Genomic DNA, 17,436 nt, shown 5'->3' on the forward strand with positions numbered 1-17,436 from the left:
ATTAGCATATAGTGTTAAATTTCATTATTTACCATAATGTAATGATTACAATTAAACTTTCATATATTATAGATTCATTATCCACCAACTGAAATTTGTCAGGTCTTTTATTGTTTTAATACTGATGATTTTGGCCTACAACTCCTGATAACCCAAAAAACCTGTCTCAATAAATTAGCATATTTCAACCGTCCAATCAAATAAAAGTGTTTTTTAATAACAAACAAAAAAAACATCAAATTATAATGTTCAGTTATGCACTCAATACTTGGTCGGGAATCCTTTGGCAGAAATGACTGCTTCAATGCGGCGTGGCATGGAGGCAATCAGCCTGTGACACTGCTGAGATGTTATGGAGGCCCAGGATGCTTCAATAGCGGCCTTAAGCTCATCCAGAGTGTTGGGTCTTGCGTCTCTCAACTTTCTCTTCACAATATCCCACAGATTCTCTATGGGGTTCTGGTCAGGAGAGTTGGCAGGCCAATTGAGCACAGTAATACCATGGTCAGTAAACCATTTACCAGTGGTTTTGGCACTGTGAGCAGGTGCCAGGAAGCATGAAGTGCTCCAAAATCTCCTGATAGCTAGCTGCATTGACCCTGCCCTTGATGAAACACAGTGGACCAACACCAGCAGCTGACATGGCACCTCACACCATCACTGACTGGGTACTTGACACTGGACTTCAGGCATTTTGGCATTTCCTTCTCCCCAGTCTTCCTCCAGACTCTGGCACCTTGATTTCCGAATGACATGCAAAATTTGCTTTCATCAGAAAAAAGTACTTGGGACCACTTAGCAACAGTCCAGTGCTGCTTCTCTGTAGCCCAGGTCAGGCGCTTCTGCCGCTGTTTATGGTTCAAAAGTGGCTTTACCTGGGGAATGCGGCACCTGTAGCCCATTTCCTGCACACGCCTGTGCACGGTGGCTCTGGATGTTTCCACACCAGACTCAGTCCACTGCTTCCTCAGGTTCCCCAAGGTCTGGAATCGGTCCTTCTCCACAATCTTCCTCAGGGTCCGGTCACCTCTTCTCGTTGTACAGCGTTTTCTGCCACATTGTTTCCTTCCAACAGACTTACCATTGAGGTGCCTTGATACAGCACTCTGGGAACAGCCTATTTGTTGAGAGATTTCTTTCTGGGTCTTACCCTCTTGCTTGAGGGTGTCAATGATGGCCTTCTTGACATCTGTCAGGTCGCTAGTCTTACCCATGATGGGGGTTTTGAGTAATGAACCAGGCAGGGAGTTTTTAAAAGCCTCAGGTATCTTTTGCATGTTTTTAGAGTTAATTAGTTGATTCAGAAGATTAGGGTAATAGGTTGTTTAGAGAACCTTTTCTTGATATGCTAATTTATTGAGACAGGTTTTTGGGGTTATCAGGAGTTGTAGGCCAAAATCATCAGTATTAAAACAATAAAAGACCTGACAAATTTCAGTTGGTGGATAATGAATCTATAATATATGAAAGTTTAATTGTAATCATTACATTATGGTAAATAATGAAATTTAACACTATATGCTAATTTTTTGAGAAGGACCTGTATTTATAAAAAACATGGAAACACTGGGACAATTGAAATCACTGGCATAGGCAATTATATTTTTTGTATTTTTAATTTAAGCCTTTTTTTAATTCTTCACTTGTCGATTTAGCTAAGCCCGCCCCTTTCCAGGCTCATGACAGCTGATCTATACAGCTGACATGTGCCCACAACAGCCGCAGGTGGAATCACAATCCACCCGCAGCTGTTAACTAGTTAAATGCTGCTGTAAATCTCTGAAATATTTATCCCTTTTGTAAATGCTTGGCAGTGAGATCTTAATATATCCTCATCTATAATATGTAAGAATCCTTGTTAAGAATGTTTTTAGCTGCCTGAAATGTCTTGGAAAGTTTTTTAATGTATACGAGTGATTGCGTGCCCTTCGGGCATGCTGTGATTACGAACCACATAATGGAGTGTAGCCATGCAGCAGACTGACCTCGCAATGGGGTGTACCCACACAACAGACTGGCGTATGTGCAGACTAATAGCAAACATAAATACCTGGTGTACCTCTCCTGCCACTCCTAAGCTGTGTATGAAAAAGCTCTGTAGTTAATACTGTTCGGGTAGAGCTACCCGATAGCGCTATCCATGAAGAAAGTGAATGGGTAGAGTTATCCCATAGCCCTAATTCCTAAAGGAAATGAAAGGGTAGAGCTATCCAATAGCGCTATTACTCAATGTTCCTGAGCGTAAGCTATTTCACATGGTTGAGCGCACTTGGGATCTGCCCCCAAGGCCCTGTCCATGCCCAATGTTTGGTCAGTAGACCGCGGCTAGGAGTTAGTCCTGCTTTTGTGTGCAACATTTTTTGGCTTTTACAATTGTTGAAAAGCTTAATAAAAGACTTCTTTGTACACACAGTTGACAGTAAAAGATTTGTCAACGTTAGGAATAAGTTTTCCTTGCTTCTGTGTCTCAAATATTTTGACCCTTATTTGTTGGCTTTTCCTTCCCCTGGAGAAAGCCACATAAAACTGCCCATGTGAAAACACTGGGAGAGGCAAATAAATTCCTACAATATCCAAGGACCGTCCCTGAGATTTATTAATGGTCATTGCAAAAACCAACATGACAGGAAACTGACGCCATCGCATCTGGACTGGCAAGTTTTTATCTTTGGAAATCAGGCCAATTGTTGGAATAAGAACTGTCTGACCCTTTGCTTTTCCATTTAAAGCAATGGCATGAATAACGTTTTACTTTTCACATAAAGCCTTGTGCCATTACAAAGGCCACGCTTTCTGTTAAGATTACGCAGGAGCATAATTACAGCTCCTGGTTTCAGCTTTAGTTCATGAGGAAGCATCCCAGTGGGATTCAAAGAGTTAAGAAACTCTACAGGGTAATCTGTGAGAATCATACCCTCCTCTTCCGCAATTGTGTCGACGGAGCAATATGTTGAGTTTTCACCTTGAACTTGACTAAGAATTTTGTCGTTCGAGGCATGAACGTCATCGTTCAATAGCGTAAGAATCACTTTATTGGCTCCTTTGCTTGTACTGAGGTTGGCTTCTTTTTTGACACAGTGGTCTCATTTGTTGTAGTTCCAAGGCCAAACTTGGAATGGTAGGTGCTACCGTTTTGTAGTAATGTATTCGCCAATCCAGTGGAGGCTACTGAGCAAATAGACTTCTTTTCTGCTTGTAGTGTCTTGTGCAAGCAGTTGTACAAAAATGTCTTCCCACTGCCTCCTGGGCCGTCCAGAAAAAAACAGTGTGAGCTAGTGTCGTCTGGCTATGATGCAGCATTGACTGCTTGCATAACTGAATCAAAAGCTGATTTCTGAGCTTCATTAAGCATAGCTTTCAATTGCTTAGCCTCCTGCTTTATTACAGCATAATTCAGTTGGTCCAGTATTTCATCTGGAACATTTACTGGAGTTGGCAATCCGTAGTCAGCACAGGACTTTTTATTGCTTAAGAGCACTTCATTAATATCACAAAGAGCCAGTTGCTCAGCAATTTCTGGAATATACCACCTGGTGTAATCCTCCATAAATTCAGTTTTATATTTTTGCTATAACGCCAATGGTTTGGCTGGTTCCCCATATACACAAATGATAGCAAATAGTTCATGAAGTTGGCAGGGCATTTGGAAAGCGATTGCATCCGTTACACTGTCTTCCCATTGGGAATCGTCTTCCAAAAGATGAAGATCAATGCACATATTTTTATATGTGTCATGTACGATTCCATTGACAGTCCTTAAGTCAGCATAAGACTTTGCTCCTCTTACGTGAAGTAAAACTAGTCTTAGGTAATGCAGCTCACCATCTGTTAGAGACTGTACACATTCAGGAAATTGTTTTCCCAAATTGAGCCCGTCGTTTTTTCCATCCTTCTGGTACAACTTTTCTATCTCAGACATAGTGTTCAGCGATTTCACTATACAAATACTGACAGTTGGAAGAGTCAACTCTGTTTAGCTCAAAATAAGCCTGCAGAGTAGAGGCTTTAGAGTCCAAAATAACCATATCCACATTACCATCTTTGAAAAACACTTGCTGCATGTTTTCAAGGTGGACAGCAAACCTTTTAATGGTATGTGAAGCATCATGCATTTTATTTTTTCTGATTCTCCACATGCCCTCCGGGGCGCTTATATACCGAGAATCAAGGTACATGGCTGGTTTATTCCAGTGTAATGTATCAAACTTGATATTGGCACAGTCATGTCCTTTGTATACATATTTGAAAAGATTTTTAACACTTTTTATTGAAGCACATATCTCAACATTGATTGGCTTCCAATGAAAGTGGATGGTAAAATTAATGGATGTGATCCATAACTCCGGCATAACGCGTAATGCGTTTTGATTTTGTTTTATATATTTGATCCTGTCGGATTCAATTTTGATGTAACTGTCAACGATAAATTGTTGTGTCAACTTCCCAGCATTTAAAAGGGGATTGAACTTGTCACGAATGGCAAGCCTGTATGCATAGTACTGCAACAGGGTGATTCTTTCTTGTCGATCTTGATCCACTGTTATGGATGGTAGATGAATGTCACCAATTCCTTTATGTTGCACACTTAGGGCAATTGGAGTTGTCAAATTTATTGTCCATCCATCCACTGTCCCCATATGGGAATAGAAGTGGATATGTCATTGCATCACACTTTCTGTGAAGAAAGCTAATTTGAACAGTTTCACTTTTGAGGTGAACTCTGATGTCCCTATTAAATGGGGGTTCACCCATTGCATTTTACAAAATTATAGCTACTTCATTGCACCTTGGTGTATTGTAGTTCCTCTGGTCATCATTGTAGTCATTTATAATTGACATTGTCATTTCGAGTGAATCGCGATTTTCTAATTCAGCTATCCTCTCTTCCTCTGTTTCAAATTCCCTCATCATTGTGAAGGCTCTTCCGAGTGGGTTAATTACTTTAATTTTCTCTCCAAGAGATGATAGCAGTGATGGGAGGCACTTTTTATTTGCTTGACTTCTCGTACTTAATACTTCTTCACTGTCCAAGATATAAATCTGGGCAAACTTGGGAGTACTACCCACAGCGGGATGCAATGGAGCAGTTCTGTGTTAAATTTGTCCATGAATTCGAAAACAGTATGGACCATACCCAGGAGGTGGCGCTACTTGTGCTCCCATTGATGCCAAAGCAAGCGAGCTATTGTATTGCCTTATATTAGCCATAAAGTTATTGGAGTGCTGATGCTCTCCTTTCATCAACTTGACTAATTGATCATCCATACGAATGGGACGTAATTGGATGCGCCCTCTCTTGCAGCAGGAAGGGATTGCTTTGTCCTGCGCCATTTCATCTTTGAAATTTTAGATTGGCAGAACTGACATCAAAATGTCAGTTCGCCAGCACAGTGCTCTTCAATACGTGTCTCATCAATTTGATTGAGAAGTCCTCTAGCGGCAAATGTAACTTGCCATCGTCGAGTGGCTCTTGCATTTTGGACACGCATTCTATCTTGTTCTCCTTTTTGTGAAATATGTGTATCACTTTGTGCATTGCGTGTTGCTCATTGTCGTGCAGCATTAGATGCTCTACGTGATTCAGTTACTTCATTCATTTCTCTTGCTTTGCTCGCCCTCTGTCGGGCTGAATCAGCAGTTCTTTAACAATTTCGTTCGTCTTATGTTTCATTAAGACACAGGTTACGCATCCGTATGCGATTCGCTTCTCTACATGCAGCAGCGCGCTCAATTTGATCCATCTTTGCAATGTTGCCTCACACTGTTGCCTCAGTGTTGCCTGAGTGTTGCAAAAAAGGCTTATGCCTTATCTCGCCACCAGGGAGAGCTCCTCTCCTTAGGTATCCATGGTTACGCCCAGGCAGTTAGCTGCTAGTGGTAGTAACTATGGATACCTATGTTACTGTTCAGCTGTGGATGACTCATTGTGCACAGACACATGGACACGTCCAAATTAGGTGTATTGATAAGGCTTCTTTCACACTTTAGTTGTTTGGCGTCCGTCAGCTCCGACATCGTGACGGATTGACGGATCCGTCAAAATTGTTAAGAAAACGGTTCTAACGGATCCATTTGTGACGGATCAGTTATACTGTTCCGTCAAAAAAATGGATCCGTTAGAACCGTTGCTACCGTTTTTCCATCTGTTGTAACCGTTTTTTGACGGATCCGTTTTTTAAAAAGGGAGGATCTCAATGTGATTGGCTACTGGAAACTACTGGAAAACTATATATACTGTGTATATACACCACAGCTTTGAAAGGTTGTAGAGAAAGTTGCAAAGATGGAAGGGGTGCTGGCGAATATTGTGAAGATATGTGCGGATTTCACTTTTGAGGCTAATCGGTTGGCAGTCATCGTTCGAGACAAGGAGGAAGAAAGACTGCGCATCCTGCGGCAGCGGCGGAAGAGAAGGCTGTGGATCCATCCTATCACAGCCCAACGCATGACCCGTGGTGTTTATTCCACATTTTACATTGAATTGAGGGAAAATATTCAAAAATTCTTCAGCTATGTGAGAATGAAAGCGGAAAATTTCGAAATTTTGTTGGGCCATGTGGAGGAATCTATACGGAGACGAGACACCCAGATGCGCTTCTCCATATCACCAGCAGAGTGTCTCATGGTGACTATTCAGTAAGTTATTTTTTTTCTTAATGATTCTCATTCATCAGACTTATAACTATAATATTGTTTTTTGAAGTTTTTATTAATTATTGTCTTTTCCTTTTGTTAACAGATTCCTTGCAACTGGAGAGTCGTTTTAATCCCTACATTTCCAGTTCAGGCTTGGGATATCCACAATCTCAGGGATCATCAGAGAGACCTGCCGGGCATTGTGGGAGTGCTTACAAGCGGAATACATTCCAGATCCATCACAGGAGAGGTGGCTGGAGATTGCCCACAATTTTGAACAACTATGCCAGTTCCCAAATTGTGTCGGAGCAGTCGATGGGAAGCATATAAGGATTGTAAAACCTTCTGGCTCTGGATCAGAATTTTACAACTACAAAAAGTACTTCTCAATTGTATTGATGGCCATAGCCGACGCACACTGCAAGTTTATCGCTGTGGATATCGGTGCGTATGAACGCGCAAATGACTCCCAGATTTTTAAAACTTCACCAATGGGGCGTCGTTTGTATGGAGAGACATTTGACTTTCCACCGCCTAGACCTCTCCCTGGAACCACTGGTCCACCATTACCATTTGTGTGCGTTGGAGATGATGCCTTCCAGCTTTCACCACACTTGCTTAAACCCTATGGAAGTAGTGGACTGACCCAGAGGAAGAAAATTTTTAATTATCGCTTAACCAGAGCACGAAGAGTTTTGGAATGTGCCTTTGGCATCTTAACTGCTAAATGGAGAATCCTACTAACTGCAATTAAACTGCAGACTGAAACTGTTGATGATGTGGTGAAGGCTTGTGTGGTACTTCACAATTTTGTTTTATCCAAAGAACATGTTTCCCTGGAGGATAATGTGTCAGAAACCACCTTGCGGGATTACCAAAACACAAGTTTTCGCAGTTCAGTAGCAGTCTCCAGAATGCGGGACAATTTTGCAGACTACTTCATGTCTCCTCAAGGATAAGTTGACTGGCAGTACGAAATGGTGTAAAAAATTTTTTTTTCACACTTGTAAATATACCATGTTTTTTGTTTTGTTACAAAACCTTTGGACTTTAACCTCACAGTATTGTATGTTTTGAACCGGTACCCCTTTACACATTTTCTACTGTTACTTTTACCATAACCTTGGTGGTTTTAATACAGTTTAAAAAAAAAAAAAAAGAAAGACAAAAATTGTTTTTGAACCAAAAAAGTTTTATTTATGTACAAGTTTACAGGTTCTCATAATTTGGGGTGGAGATAGTAGCGGAGGGGCTGACAGGGCGGACCACGTCGATAGTGGGGGACAGGACATCACGGGGAGGAACAGAAGTGGAATGGGATGTGAAAACATGAGGTTGGGCAGGGAGTTGAGGTACAGATGTGGTCTGTGGGAGGTATGGTGAAGGTGTTGGTGGGATTGGGAACGGTGAAGTTAAAGGGGAAGAATGGAAAGGGGAAGATAGGTACTGGGAAATACTGAGGGGGGAAGGAAGGAATGGTGAAGGAGTAGAAGTAGGATGGACGGGAGGAGGATGGACGGTAGGAGGATGGACGGGAGGAGGATGGATGGGAGGAGGATGGACGGGAGGAGGATGGATGGGAGGAGGATGGACGGGAGGATAGATGGCGGCTTGAGAGGGGAAAGGTGTTGAAACATGAAGGGTATGTGGAGGGGCTTGGGACATCGCCTGCGCTAAAGCAGTGTGGCAGCCTTGCATCACATGCATCTGCAGGTCAGGAGTTAGATTTTCCATGTGCCTGAGGACCGACTGAAAAAAACAGTGTCTTGGTGACTGGTTTGCATCTGAATGCATCCTATCCAGGTGACTGCTGAGTTCAAGTATGCTTTTGTTAAGCATATTGTACCCAGCAGATGTTTGCTCACCCAAAAGCTTGATGGCATTCTGGAAGGCTGCATTCAGATGCAAAAACTCAGGCGCATAGCTCCTTTCCTGACCTCTCTGGCGCTGCCGTCCTGACTAGTGTTGAGCGATACCGTCCGATACTTGAAAGTATCGGTATCGGAAAGTATCGGCCGATACCGGCAAAGTATTGGATCTAATCCGATACCGATACCCGATACCAATACAAGTCAATGGGACTCATGTATCGGACGGTATTCCTGATGGTTCCCAGGGTCTGAAGGAGAGGAAACTCTCCTTCAGGCCCTGGGAACCATATTAATGTGTAAAATAAAGAATTAAAATAAAAAATATTGCTATACTCACCTCTCCGACGCAGCCTGGACTTCAGCGAGGGAACCGGCAGCGTTGTTTGCTTAAAATTCGCGCTTTAACTTCCTTACTTGAAGTCCCGGCTTGTGATTGGTCGCGCGCCGCCCATGTGACCGCGACGCGACCAATCACAGCAAGCCGTGACGTAATTTTAGGTCCTTCAGGATTTTAAAATTACGTTCCGGCATTGTGATTGGTTGCGTCGCGGTCACATGGGCGACGCGACCAATCACAGCAAGCCGTGACGTAATTTTAGGTCCTTCAGGATTTTAAAATTACGTTCCGGCGTTGTGATTGGTTGCGTCGCGGTCACATGGGCGACGCGACCAATCACAGCAAGCCGTGACGTAATTTTAGGTCCTTCAGGATTTTAAAATTACGTTCCGGCGTTGTGATTGGTTGCGTCGCGGTCACATGGGCGACGCGACCAATCACAAGCCGTGACGTCACGGGAGGCAGGAGACGCGCGCATTTTAAACGCATTTTGACGTCACGGCTTGTGATTGGTCGCGTCGCCCATGTGACCGCGACGCAACCAATCACAACGCCGGAACGTAATTTTAAAATCCTGAAGGACCTAAAATTACGTCACGGCTTGCTGTGATTGGTCGCGTCGCGGTCACATGGGCGGCGCGCGACCAATCACAAGCCGGGACTTCAAGTAAGGAAGTTAAAGCGCAAATTTTAAGCAAACAACGCTGCCGGTTCCCTCGCTGAAGTCCAGGCTGCGTCGGAGAGGTGAGTATAGCAATATTTTTTATTTTAATTCTTTATTTTACACATTAATGTTGTTTCGATACCGATACCCGATACCACAAAAGTATCGGATCTCGGTATCGGAATTCCGATACAGCAAATATCGGCCGATACCCGATACTTGCGGTATCGGAATGCTCAACACTAGTCCTGACCCCAAAGGTGGTCTAGATGTTGCGGCAGTGTCAGAGGGGTGGGGTAAAGGGAACTCTAACTCACCACCTGCAGCTTCAAGTGACAAAGTCCACCCTGCTGCTGCAGCGCTGGTGGATGGGGCCGAGGGATCACACAAAAGGGAAGGTACAGATACAGAGGGGCCGACGTGGTCCCCGGTGGCGGACTCCTGAGAGATCGCTCCAGAGGGGTGCAACTCTGATGCAGGCTCCCGAGTGCTGCAGACAGTGCTGTTAAAGAAGAAAAAAAAAATTAGTATCTTGATATTACAATTGCCCTTGCTGTCAAAAAAATATGAAGGTTACACATTTTAACAGTTTGACTGAAAACATGTGGTGTTGAATATTTACCTTCTGCTCAGCAGCGTCGACCGGAGGAATGACAGGGCTCTTGCATATTTATACCTGCTCCTGCATCCTCTAGATCCACTCGGGGCCTGCATCTCCTTGTTAAACTCCCTCTTGAAGCGATCCCTGAGTGACCACCACCGCACGATAACCCTGTTACCTGGAAAGATAAAGCAAAAATTGGTTACTATACAACACATTAAGTCATGCTAACACAAGTTAATGAAGTGTGAATACTTACGCGCTAGATCCTGGGTTCCAGCGTCGAGTTCCTCCCAGTTATCCAGAACAGCACAGCACACTTCCTCCCATAGCCGTCAGGTGACGTACTGGTCAGCATGGCGGCGGTCCGACATGTTCCACAGCGGCTCCCGACTTTGGACCACTTGAATGAGGGTGTCCACATCTATCCCCTCCTCTTCCTTAGCCTGATGCACAAGCTGCAAAACCGTTCACCTCCTGTTTCACCCAAAAATTCCTTGAAAGCAACACCAAAACTACTTCAAACTTGATATGCCCCATGCGCATGTTGGTAAACCTACCCCACCCCCTCCTCCAGACACAGTTTCAACCTTATAAAAAATTTCCCTCATTCATAGTTAAAATACCAATACCCAAAAATGATAATTATGGTTACCCTACAGTTACTATTTTCTAAAACCAGATAACATCTTCTAGACCAAAGGTTTGCATTCCGCATTTGTATATAGAACCTCAAACACCTTTATTGAATGTAGACCCAGTTTTAAATTTATCTTGAAATCATACTACGGACAGTTTTGTGGAATTTTTATTACAATTTTTTTTTTTTTTTTTCTTTTTTGTTGTTGTTGGAAAGTAGGAGCTACACTGCTCTTTATTTGAAATACCAGTACAGTATGTTACTGTATGAAAAATAACAAAAATGCAGGACACACATCACACGGCATTTACACACACACCACACACATGTCACAGCACAACCATTCAAAATACCAGCACAGTATGAAAAATAAAAACATGCAAGGCGGGCGGTCGGACACACACACACACACACACACACACTGGCATGACTGGAATGCTGGATGGCAGTACTCACATGGCAGTCTCTGGCAGGGTCTATCTTGCTGGCAGGGTCTGTCTTGCAGGCGGGGTCTGTCTTGCTGGCAGGGTCTGTCTTGCTGGCAGGGTCTGTCTCTCTTGCTGGCAGGGTCTGTCTCTCTTGCTGGCAGGGTCTGTCTTGCTGGCAGGGTCTGTCTCTCTTGCTGGCAGGGTCTGTGTTCTCTCTTGATGGCACATTGAGGAATGAGGCCCACCTGTCCTGTTTATATAGTTTTGGGGTTGTCTGGGCAAAGTATTTACTTTTTGCAGCATGCTCAATTGAAAAAAAGGATTGGGGCGACGGATCCGCCAAATGACGGTTTGCGACAGATCCGTTGCCCTTAGACACCCATTGTATGAAATGGCGGTCGCGACGGATCCGTCGCGAACCGTTAATTAGGCGCAGACAAAAAATGTTACAATGTCCATCAATGTCTAGACAACGTCCGCCAAATTTCGACGGATCCGTCGCATGGCGGATGGAACGGACGACCATCCGCCACAATCCGTCGCTAATGCAAGTCTATGGGAAATAGTGGATCCGCCCCCAAAAAATGGCGGATCCGCTATTTGAGGAAAATGGCGGTTTCAGACTGACGCCAAAAGACTGAAGTGTGAAAGAGGCAACTAGGGATGAGCAGATCCGTGGAAGTTTGGATTCTGGTACCTGACCTAGTCCAAAGTTCAGTTCGGGTACCCAAACTTGAACCAGAGCCCCATTGAAACCCTGAACTTTGGGTTTTGGGAGATCTCTCTCTGTTTATCGCTCTATCTCTTACGAATACAAACCCCAAACTTTTAACTTCAGGTTCTCTCATCTCTATTTACTCACTTTTAAGTCTTAGGCTGCCGTCACACTAGCAGTGTTTGGTCAGTATTTTACATCAGTATTTGTAAGCCAAAACCAGGAGAGGAACAATTAGAGGAAAAGTATAATAGAAACATATGCACCACTTCTGCATTTATCACCCACTCCTGGTTTTGGCTTACAAATACTGATGTAAAATACTGACCAAATACTGCTAGTGTGACGGCAGCCTTACTGTGCAAATAACATCAATGATGTGTATCTTACTTGGCTACTACTTAATGATAACTCTATTCTTTATTGGCTGCTGTCACATTGAAGGAACAGCCCTGTTCATAAAATTTACCTTTACAATTTGACAATAAAGTCAGGTACTCCTAAGTGACAGTGTGCTGAAGAAGATTGCTCTCAATTTTATCATATTTAATTTCCACCAGTAGCCAAAATCAGCCATTCTGTTTAAATGTTTATGAGCAGCTTAGTATGGGTTTATGTCATTTGTCTGACAGTGTAAAGGTACTAAATTGCCGTGAGCTAAAAATCCTGCTGTTTGCATTTTGACCAAGGTCAGAAAGCTGCTCTTTATGTAAATGGAGAATGTTAATCCAAGAAAATGCATTAAAAATAAGCAAGGGAAACATTTAAAAAATTAGTCAACTATACTTTTTTTTCTCTGTTTTTATACCTTTATAGGGGTTGCCCACAACTCGAACAACCCCTTCTCAATTGCTAAATTCCCATTATAAAATGAAATCAGCCTGTATTTATGTTTTGCTTTGTATTCTGACAGCAGTATTATATAAAGACAACAACCCTAATTCCAGCGATGTGTCACTTAGTTTCCATGGTGCTGCATTTGTAATAGTCACAGTTTTCTCTGCTGCAGATCTGCTCAGATGTTGAGCTGTGTATCATCCCACCTGCACCCCTGATTGGCAGCTGTTTGTGCAAAACACATAGGTAAAGAAAGTTGCAAATCAGTGCTGTGGGCGTGGTTAGACCCTGCATGAGGCCAGTTGTCCTGTAATGATGATCTCCTGCTGATAAAACACTGATTGTACTGAAAACATCAAAACACAGCCCTGTAAGCGACCCATACCTGGAATCATGGTCTCTGCTTGTACATTATGGTACTCTCAGATTACACAGCATGAACACGGTGACATATTCCCTTTAATGAATTAAGCACATCTTATCATTGACATATGCATCATCAGAAATGTTACTCCAGTCAAGGAATTGGTCCAAACTGACATGAAAATGCCAAATGTTTTTGTAACTTTGAACTATGTTTTATGCCAGAAATCTGTAAATATTAATAACATAAGCAAAATACTTTGTAATAATATTTGTGATTTCCGACAATCAGTTTCCACTTATTAATATATATATATATATATATACTAGCTGAAGAGCCCGGCGTTGCCTGGGCATAGTAAATATCTGTGGTTAGTTATAGCACCTCACTTCTCTTATTTTCTCTTATTTTCCACTCACTCCTCTCATTTTCCCCCTCACTCCTCTTATTTTCCCCCTCACTCCTCTCATTCCCCCCTAACACTTGTCATTTCGACCTCACATCTGTCATTTTCCAATCACTCCACTATTTTCCCTCACTCCTCTCATTTTGCACTCACACCTTTTCATTTTCACATCACACCCCTCATTTTCACCTCACACCGCTCATTTTCCCCTCAGTATATACATGGTTGTCATCTCCCTTATATAGTATACACCTGTATGTCATCTCCTGTATATAGTATATACCTGTATGTCATCTCCCCTATAAATAGTATATACTTGCTGAATGTCATCTCCTCCTGTATATAGTATATACCTGTAAGTCATCTCCTCCTGTATATAGTATATACCTGTGTGTCATCTGCTCCTGTATATAGTATATACCTGTGTGTCATCTCCTCCTGTATATAGTATGTACCTGTATGTCATCTCTTCTGTATACACTATATACCTGTATGTCATCTCCTCCTATATGTAGTATATACCTGTATGTCATCTCCTGTATATAGTATATACCTGTATGTCATCTCCCCTGTATATAGTATATACCTGCTGTATGTCATCTCCTCCTCTATATACCTATGTGTCATCTCCTCTTTTATATAGTATATACCTGTATGTCATCTCCTCCTGTATATAGTATATACGTGTGTCATCTCCTCCTGTATATAGTATATACCTGTAAGTCATCTCCTCCTGTATATAGTATATACCTGTGTGTCATCTGCTCCTGTATATAGTATATACCTGTGTGTCATCTCCTCCTGTATATAGTATGTACCTGTATGTCATCTCCTCCTGTATATAGTATATACATGTGTGTCATCTCCTCCTGTATATAGTATATACCTGTGTGTCATCTGCTCCTGTATATAGTATATATCTGTGTGTCATCTCCTCCTGTATATAGTATATAGGTGTGTCATCTCCCCTGTATTTAGTATATACCTGTGTGTCATCTCCTCCTGAATAAAGTATATACCTGTGTGTTATCACCTCTGGTATATAGTATATATCTGTTTGTCATCTCCCCTGTATATAGTATGTACCTGTATATCATATCCTCCTGTATATAGTATGTACCTGTATGTCATCTCCTCCTGTATATAGTATATACCTGTGTGTCATCTCCTCCTGTATATAGTATATACCTGTGTGTCATCTCCCCTGTATATAGTATATACCTGTGTCATCTCCCCTGTATATAGTATATACCTGTGTGTCATCTCCCCTGTATATAGTATGTACCTCTATGTCATCTCCCCTGTATATAGTATATACCAGTGTGTCATCTCCTCCTGTATATAGTATATACCTGTGTGTCATCTCCCCTGTATATAGTAAATATGTGTGTGTCATCTCCTCCTGTATATAGTATATACCTGTATGTAATCTCCTCCTGTATATAGTATATACCTGTGTGTCATCTCCTCCTGTATTAGACCTTGTTCACATGTCATTTGCTCAGTATTTTTACCTCAGTATTTGTAAGCTAAATTGGCAGCCTGATAAATCCCCAGCCAACAGGAAGCCCTCCCCCCTGGCAGTATATATTAGCTCACACATACACATAATAGACAAGTCATGGGACTGACAGCTGCCGTATTTCCTATATGGTACATTTGTTGCTCTTGTAGTTTGTCTGCTTATTAATCAGATTTTTATTTTTGAAGGATAATACCAGACTTGTGTGTGTTTTAGGGCGAGTTTCATGTGTCAAGTTGTGTGTGTTGAGTTGCGTGTGGTGACATGCATGTAGCAACTTTTGTGAGATGAGTTTTGTGTGGCAACATGCGTGTAGCAACTTTTTGTGTGTCGAGTTGCATGTGACAGGTTAGTGTAGCAAGTTGTATGCAGACAGTTTTGCGCATGGCGAGTTTTGCGCGTGGCGAGTTTTATGTGTGGTGCGTTTTGAGTATGTGCAAGTTATGTGTGAGGCAACTTTTGCATGTGTTGCAACTTTTGTGCATGTGGCAATTTTTCCGCGTGTGCAAGTTTTGCATGTGGCAAGTTTTCCATGAGGTGAGTTTTGCACGTGTGGCGAGTTTTGCGTGAGCCTAGTTTTGCATGTGGCGAGTTTTGCGCGTGGCGAGTTTTGAGCAGCGACTTTTCTGTTTTGACTTTTATGTGGAGAGGTTGGTGTATGTGTTGTGAAATGTAGTTTGTGGTGCATTTTGTGTGTGTGTTCATATCCCCGTGTGTGGTGAGTATCCCATGTCAGGGCCCCACCTTAGCAACTGTATGATATATACTCTTTGGCACCATTGCTCTCACTCTTTAAGTCCCCCTTGTTCACATCTGGCAACTGTCAATTTGCCTCCAACACTTTTCCTTTCACTTTTTCCCCATTATGTAGATAGGGACAAAATTGTTTTCGTGAATTGGAACGCGCAGGGTTAAAATTTCACCTCACAACATAGCCTATGATGCTCTCAGGGTCCAGACGTGCGACTGTGCAAAATTTTGTGGCTGTAGCTGCGATGGTGCAGATGCCAATCCCGGACATACACACATACACACACACACATTCAGCTCTATTTATATTATATATATATATATATATATATATATATATATATATACGGTATATATATATATATATATATATATATATATATATATATATATACTCTAGATGGTGGCCCAATTCTAACGCATCGGGTATTCTAGAATATGCATGTCCACGTAGTATATAGCACAGCCACGTAGTATATTGCCCAGCCACGTAGTATATTGCCCAGTGACATATATTGCCCAGCCACGTAGTATATTGCCCAGTGACGTAGTATATTGCCCAGCCATGCAGTATATTGCCCAGCCACGTAGTATATTGCCCAGCCATGTAGTATATTGCCCAGTCACATAGTATATTGCCCAGTCACGTAGTATATAGCACAGCCCATGTAGTATATAGCACAGCCCACGTAGTATATTGACCAGCCCATGTAGTATACAGCATAGAGCCACGCAGTATATTGCACAGCCACGTAGTTCATTGCCCAGCCACATAGTATATTGCCCAGCCACATAGTATATTGCCCAGTCATGTAGTATATTGCCCAGTCTCGTAGTATATAGCACAGCCCATGTAGTATATAGCACAGCCCACGTAGTATATTGCCCAGCCCATGTACACAGTATATAGCAGCCATGTAGTATATAACATTGCCCACGCAGTATATAGCAGCCACGCAATATATAGCACAGCCCATGCAGTACACAGCCCACATAGTATATAACACTGCCTATGTAGTATATAGCAGCCACGCGGTATCTAACAGCCCACATAGTATACAGCAGTGTAACCATATCCCTGTTAAAAAAATAATTAAAATAAAAAGTTATATACTCACCCCCGGGATCCACCGGAGCTCCACCGAGCCGCTCGCGCCGGCCGCCATCTTCCGTTTCCAGGATGCATTGCAAAATTACCCAGATGACTTAGCGGTCTCGCAAGACCGCTAAGTCTTTTCGGTAATTTCGCAATGCATCACTGCATAGGCAGCATCAATAGTAAAAAATTGGGGACACACAGGGTTAATAGCAGCGGTTACGGAGTGCGTTACCTGCGGCATTAACCCTGTGTGAGCGGTGACCGGAGGGGAGTATGTGGGCGCCGGGCACTGACTGCGGGGAGTAAGGAGCGGCCAGTTTATTTTCTTCCGGACTGTGCGCGTCGCTGATTGGTCGTGGCTGTTTTGCTGCGACCAATCAGCGACTTGGATTTCCATGATAGACAGAGGCCGCGACCAATGAATATCCGTGACAGACAGACAGAAAGACAGAAAGATGGAAGTGACCCTTAGACAATTATATATATATATATATATATATATATATATATATATATATATATATATTTGTGGTCCAAAATCTCAGGAACTGATATTGAAAATTTCA

General features: G+C 42.5%; 1 long non-coding RNA gene across 1 annotated transcript in view; it reads left to right on the forward strand.

Moving 5' to 3' along the window:
- The window catches only part of LOC143810004 (uncharacterized), a 212,788-nt gene that overhangs the window by 99,173 nt on the left and 96,179 nt on the right, over window positions 1-17,436 (forward strand). The window lies entirely within an intron of this gene.

This window comes from Ranitomeya variabilis, chromosome 2 (assembly GCF_051348905.1).
Source record: "Ranitomeya variabilis isolate aRanVar5 chromosome 2, aRanVar5.hap1, whole genome shotgun sequence".
Classification (NCBI taxonomy): domain Eukaryota; kingdom Metazoa; phylum Chordata; class Amphibia; order Anura; family Dendrobatidae; genus Ranitomeya; species Ranitomeya variabilis.